The sequence below is a fragment of the Helianthus annuus genome, chromosome 11 (genome assembly GCF_002127325.2).
Source record: "Helianthus annuus cultivar XRQ/B chromosome 11, HanXRQr2.0-SUNRISE, whole genome shotgun sequence".
Lineage (NCBI taxonomy): Eukaryota > Viridiplantae > Streptophyta > Magnoliopsida > Asterales > Asteraceae > Helianthus > Helianthus annuus.
This window is the reverse complement of record NC_035443.2, coordinates 153,033,527-153,040,441: the sequence shown is the minus strand read 5'-3', so window position 1 is coordinate 153,040,441 and position 6,915 is coordinate 153,033,527.

Sequence of the window (6,915 nt, the reverse complement as noted above, 5' to 3'; positions counted from 1 at the left end):
GACAGTTGGGTCAGATACATGGTTGTCAGATGACTCTTCTGATGAAGAAGAAAAAGAGATGGCAAATTTCTGTCTCATGGCACTTTCTGGTGAACAACCTGAAACATTAGAACAAAAGGTAAATTTAGATAATGTTGATCGTGAACATAAATTAAACAAGCTTATGTCAGATTTTCTGAACCTGCAAGAAAAACAAAAAATCTGAAAACAAAAAATCTGATGAGTTGCAAAGAACCTTAAATAAAGTTATAATTGAAAACTAGTTACTGATAGAAGAGAGCCTGGATAATAGAGCAAAAATTAAATTTTATGAAAAGAAAGGAAGGATTTATACAAGAAAATTCATGACAAAGAAATAAATGTAAAGGATTTTCTGCAGGCAAAGGAATTCATTAACTTTATTGAAACCACACCCAAGAACAGAGGTGAAGGTTTAGGGTATGTAAAAACAAATGTACTTAAACCCACCACCTTTGTAAAAGCAACACATCAGATTTCTGATAAATTGATATCAGAATCTGATTCAGAATCATGTAGATCAATAAGTTATGAGAACTCTTTTGAAATCTCAAAAATCAACTTAAAAGCAAAGAGGAATGAATCCAAACAAAAGTTTTCAAAATCTCCAGAAGTGGTTCACTCAAAATTTCAAAAGTATCCAGTAACTCCATCACAAGAAGAGAAATCAGAAAATTCTGATAAAGAAACTTGTATGTATGTTGACATTCGAAAGCTGGTTCAACACCATCTCCAAACAAAAATTGAAAAAGTTGTTCATGGCTCAGCATGCAACAGATATTCTGATGAAAGTTCATCAAAAGAAGATAATCTGATTAAAACTTCATTAGAAAAAGTACCCAAGCAAATCTGGGTACCAAAAACCCTCTAACTTTACCATTTTAGGACCATCATGTGCAGCAGATCTGGTACTGTGATTCTGGTAGCTCCAAGCACATGACTGGAGATAGGAGCTTGGTCAGTAATTTTGTTTCAAAACTAGGTAAATTGGTTAACTTTGGAAATGGAGTAAGGGGGGGGGGGCTATTGGGTTATGGATGTATAAAGTATGGATCTTTGACCATCGAAAAAGTAGCCTATGTAGAAGGCTTAAAGTACAATCTGCTAAGCTGTGGTCAATTTTGTGACAAAGGTTTTCAGGTAACCTTCTTACCAGAAAAATGTTTGCTAATTGGTCTGGATGATAATAAGATCTATTTAATTGGGAAAAGAATAAGACAGTCTATCTACTATTTTGATTTTAAAGAGGAAAATGAACATCCAAAATTGTGTTTGTTTTCAAAAATTAACAAAGGTAGTAGTTGGCTGTGGCATAAAAGGTTAGCCCACTTAAACTTTAAAAATTTAAGCAAATTAGCAAACAAAGGTCTGGTAAAAGGATTACCTTTCATATCCTCAAAGAAGGATAAAAATTGTGAAGCTTGTGAAATGGGTAAATCTAAAAGAAGCTCACACAAAACAATTTCTAAATCATCAGTAACACAAAATTTAGAACTTTTGCATATGGATCTTTGTGGACCCATAAGCACTGAAAGCTTTTCTGGAAAAAAGTACATACTTGTCATTGTAGATGACTTTTCCAGATACACATGGATAGAGCTTTTAAGAAAGAAAAGTGAGACTCCAAATCTGATCATAAATTTTATCAGAAAAATTGAAAATCTTTTAAAATTGTCAGTCAGAAGGATTAGAACAGATAATGGAACAGAATTTAAGAACTTAAAAGTTAAGAGCTTCCTTGTAAGCAAAGGAATCTCTCATGACTTTTCTGCTCCAAGATCACCACAACAAAATGGAGTGGTAGAAAGGAGAAACAGAACCTTAGTGGAAGCAGCCAGAACGATGCTTGCTCATGCAAAACTGCCCACTCATTTTTGGGCAGAAGCAATAGCTAATGCTTGTTTTACCCAAAACGGGTCCATAATTAACAAGAGACATCATAAAACATGTCACAACCCCCGATCCCTATCTCCCGGGAACGGGCGGCCGTGAGCCAGTTGCGGTGGTATCACGTTATTAATTTATTTGGCAGCGGAAATTTCATCAGGACCGTAGTTAGGAAATGTTTAAATCAGAGTAAACCACCTTATTTAATAATATCAAACACATGGGTGAAACCCAAGTTTTTATTACACACTGAATTACAGGGATAAATCCCACTTTATTGAAATAAACGCTTTCTTTTATTTAGGTAACTTTTATAGCCACTTTTCCAAGCCTTCAGTGCTGTCCAGCTGGCTTCTAGTTTGGCTTTCACATTTTGTTACCTGAAACGCGTTTTAAAAAGGTTTTGTCAGTGGAAAATACTGGTGAATGAATCTCAGTTTAATTAGGAATTATTAATTTAACTTTAAACAGTATTGAGGGCGATTACAATGTTTACATCTACCCAATTACTCATTCAGTAGTGTCACGTCTGACTGAGGGTCATATTACACATTGGCTAACTCGTCGTCCAATGGTAACGTTACTCAAATTTTGTATACAAAACCCCAACATACCGGCAGTAATTGTAGAATTACAAAGACTCAATCACTGCTAAATTGCATTGTAAAAAGGTTAAGGTTTTGTAAAACTGTTAACAAAAAGGAGATTACTCACATTGCTATTTTAGGGTTTTCCTTTATGATTTCCTGGTGAATATCTATAATTTACACAAATGCACGTGTGTTAGTATAATAACCCATTTTAACATTAGTAATACCCTCCCCGAGACGGCATTCCAACGACTATGTCGGGCAGAACCACGACAGCCGTTACGGAACCCTAGATCAATCGGGCAGCGTATCTAATACGTCTCCAGGGGTTATAATACTTACATCGTAGCAGAACCTCGCTAATTTAGGGGGTATTGGACTCGGGTATAATGCCCACTATTTAAAAGTGTAGGAGACAGAAAGAAAATTGAACGAAATGGACTGAAGGCCGTTGCCTTCTATTTATAGTGTCTGATCCGAGGTTTCTCGCGGCCCGCGTGAAGTTTGGCCAGGCCTTACGCGGCCCGTATTGACTTAGGTCAATGGCGTAGCTTGGCTGGGTCACCCTATAGGCTCGACACGAGTTGGACACGTGGCCGCACCGGGTTATGCCACAATTTGGGTCGCTCGCGGCCCGCATCAACTAGACCAAACATATACGCGGCCCGCCTTAACTTATGGTTTTGGCGAAGTCTAATTACCCACTCGCGCGGCCCTCATGAACTTGAGGTGAGGCCCTACGCGGCCCGCCTCAGTTTAACAAACTTTTGTTTTTATTTATTTTATATAGTATAATCTATTTTCGGGGCTCGGTTTTCACATAGGGGTACATATAATGACATATTAATATATATATTAGGGTGTCGGAATTATTATGATAGGTGTCGGTTTTACTGAGGGTTGTTATATCCTCCCCACCTTGTTTTAGAGCTCGTCCTCGAGATCTACTGGAACAAGTGTGGATATTTCTTTTTCATTTCCGATTCAAGTTCCCATGTGTACTCGGGTCCTCTTTTGGAATTCCATTTCACTTTGACCAGAACTAGTCTTTTATGTTTGAGATTCTTAATTTTCCTATCTTCAATTTGTAGAGGCTTCTCCACAAACTTGAGTTGCTCATTTATCTCTATATCTTTGAGAGGTACTACGAGTGATTCGTCAGCTAAACACTTTTTAAGATTGGATACATGAAACACATCATGTATTCCTGCCATTTCCTCTGGCAATCGTAGCTGATAAGCTACAGGTCCTATTCTTTGGATAATTTCAAAAGGTCCAATATACCTGGGACTTAGCTTTCCTCTTTTGATGAATCTTACCACTCCTTTCCAGGGTGAAACTTTCAATAATACTTTATCTCCTTCTTGAAATTCTAAGGGTTTACGTCTGTTATTGGCATAACTCTTTTGTCGATCACGTGCTGCTTTCAGTCGTTCCTTGACTTGAATAATTTTATCGGTTGTTTCTTGTACTATCTCGGGTCCAGATAGTTGCTTTTCTCCAATTTCTGCCCAACAGACTGGGGTTCTGCACTTTCGTCCATAAAGTGCTTCGAATGGTGCAGCATTGATACTTGTGTGATAACTGTTATTATAAGAAAATTCTATCAAAGGTAAGTGTTCGTCCCAATTACCTCCGAAATCAATTACACAAGCTCTAAGCATGTCCTCCATCGTCTGAATTGTTCTTTCGCTTTGTCCGTCCGTTTGAGGGTGATAAGCGGTGCTTAGGTTTAGCTTAGTTCCCATTGCTCTTTGAAAACTTGACCAAAAATGAGAAGTAAAACGGCTATCTCTATCAGAAACAATTGATAAAGGTATGCCATGTAAAGAAACGATTTCATTTACATAGAATTTAGCTAATTGTTCCATACTAAAGGTTTCCTTTATTGGTAAGAAATGAGCTGACTTGGTTAACCTATCTACAATCACCCAGATTGTATCATTTCCTTTCCTTGTTTTAGGCAATTTGGTAACAAAATCCATTGTTATCAATTCCCACTTCCAAATTGGTATTTCTAATTGTTGTAATAAACCTGAGGGTTTCTGGTGTTCAGCTTTAACTTGTGAGCAAGTTAAACATTTAGAAACATAAGCTGCTATATCCTTTTTCATTCCTATCCACCAGAAATTTTTCCTTAAATCCTGGTACATTTTATCACTTCCTGGATGCATCGTATATTTAGATTTATGGGCTTCTTCTAATATACGGTAACGTAAATTTCCTAATTTATCCACATTCTCTTTTTATGGAACCTCCAAATTCCATCCGTTCCTTGTTCTAATTCCTTAATCATTCCCTTTAATTTTTCAGTATCTTCCTTGATTACTGATTCTTGTGCTTTTCTAATCTGTTCGTTTAAATCTACTTGCAGATTTAATTTAAGAGAACGTATTCTTTTTGGCTTTTCATAATATTTTCGACTTAAAGCGTCAGCCACCACATTGGCTTTTCCTGCATGATACTGAATATCGCAGTCATAATCACTAAGCAATTCCATCCAGCGTCTTTGTCTCATATTCAGCTCTTTTTGCCCGAAAACATATCTTAAACTTTTATGATCAGTGAATATGGTAAACTTACTACCATAAAGATAATGTCTCCAAATTTTAAGGGCAAAAATTATGGCTCCTAATTCCAAATCATGGGTCGAATAATTTCCTTCATGACTCTTAAGTTGTCTAGATGCATAAGCTATAACCTTTTGACGTTGCATCAATACGCATCCATAACCTAACTTAGAAGCGTCACAAAAGATTACAAAGTCTTCAGTTCCTTCTGGTAATGCTAGTATGGGTGTATGGGTTAATCTTTGCTTAAGGATTCTAAAGGCTTCTTCTTGTTTTGGTCCCCATTCAAACTTAACAGATTTACAGGTTAACTTAGTTAAAGGAATGGCTATTCTAGAAAAATCTCGAATAAATCTTCTATAATAACCGGCCAATCCTAAGAAACTTCTAACCTCAGTTGGTGACTCAGGGGTTTTCCATTTAGTAATTGCTTCGATCTTTGTTGGATCTACATGAATTCCTTCATGATTCACCAAATGTCCGAGAAATTGCACTTGTTCTAACCAAAACTCGCATTTTGAAAACTTAGCATAAAGCTTTTCTTTTCTTAATAAACTTAAAAGTAAGTGCAAGTGCTTTGCATGCTCTTCTTTGCTTTTAGAATAAATGAGAATATCATCTATGAAGACAATTATGAATTTATCCAAATATGGCTTACATATTCGGTTCATCATGTCCATAAATGCGGCTGGGGCATTGGTTAAACCAAATGGCATGACAGTAAATTCATAATGACCATACCTCGTTCTGAATGCGGTTTTAGGAATATCCTCTTCCTGTACCTTTAATTGATGATATCCTGATCTTAAATCGATTTTAGAGAAAAATCGAGCTCCTTGAAGTTGATCAAACAAATCATCGATCCTCGGTAATGGGTACCGATTCTTAATCGTGACTTTGTTCAATTCACGGTAGTCAATGCACATACGCATCGATCCGTCCTTTTTCTTGACAAATAATATTGGTGCTCCCCATGGCGATGAACTTGGTTGTATAAATCCTTTTTCCAATAATTCGTCTAATTGTTTCTTCAGTTCTTGCATTTCAGCGGGTGCTAAACGGTAAGGTGCTTTGGCAATTGGTGCTGTTCCTGGTAATAGGTGAATTCTGAATTCGACTTCCCTGTCTGGCGGTAGTCCTGGCAATTCTTCTGGAAAGACATCTGAAAATTGGGATACTACTGGGATATCTTTTAATTCTTTTCCTTTAGTGTTAGTGATTATTGAAATCAAATACACTATAGATCCTTTTCTTATACAACTTGCAGTTTTCATCACAGAGATGAATTTAGTGGATCTAAAAGGTTTATCTCCTTTAATTGAGATCTTTTCACCTCTTGGTGATTTTAATTGAATTGTCTTTTGATCACATAAAATACTGGCTTTATTGGCTATTAACCAATCCATTCCTAACACAACATCAAATCCAGCCAGATTCATTGGGTAAAGGTTTGCAATAAATTTTTGATTAAAAATTTCTATTCTTGCTCCCTGCAAGATTTCAGAAATCCTAACAGTTTCTCCATTTGCGGTTTCCACTAGACATTCTTGTGGTAGTTTAGTTAATGATTGATTTAGGAGTTTGCAAAATGAAGTATTAATAAAACTTTGGTTTGCACCAGAGTCAAATAATACTTTAGCAAAAATATCATTAACTAAAAACGTACCAGCAATGACGTCTGGGATCATCTTGGCTTCGTCTGCAGTCAAAACAAATGCTCTAGCATTTCTAGTGTTCTGGTTGTTTGCAGCTGGGGTCAATTTTGGGCAGTTTGTCTTGATATGACCTGGTTCCCCACAGTTGAAGCATACCCTGCTATTGGCTTTCTTCCTGCAATCTTCTTCCTTGTG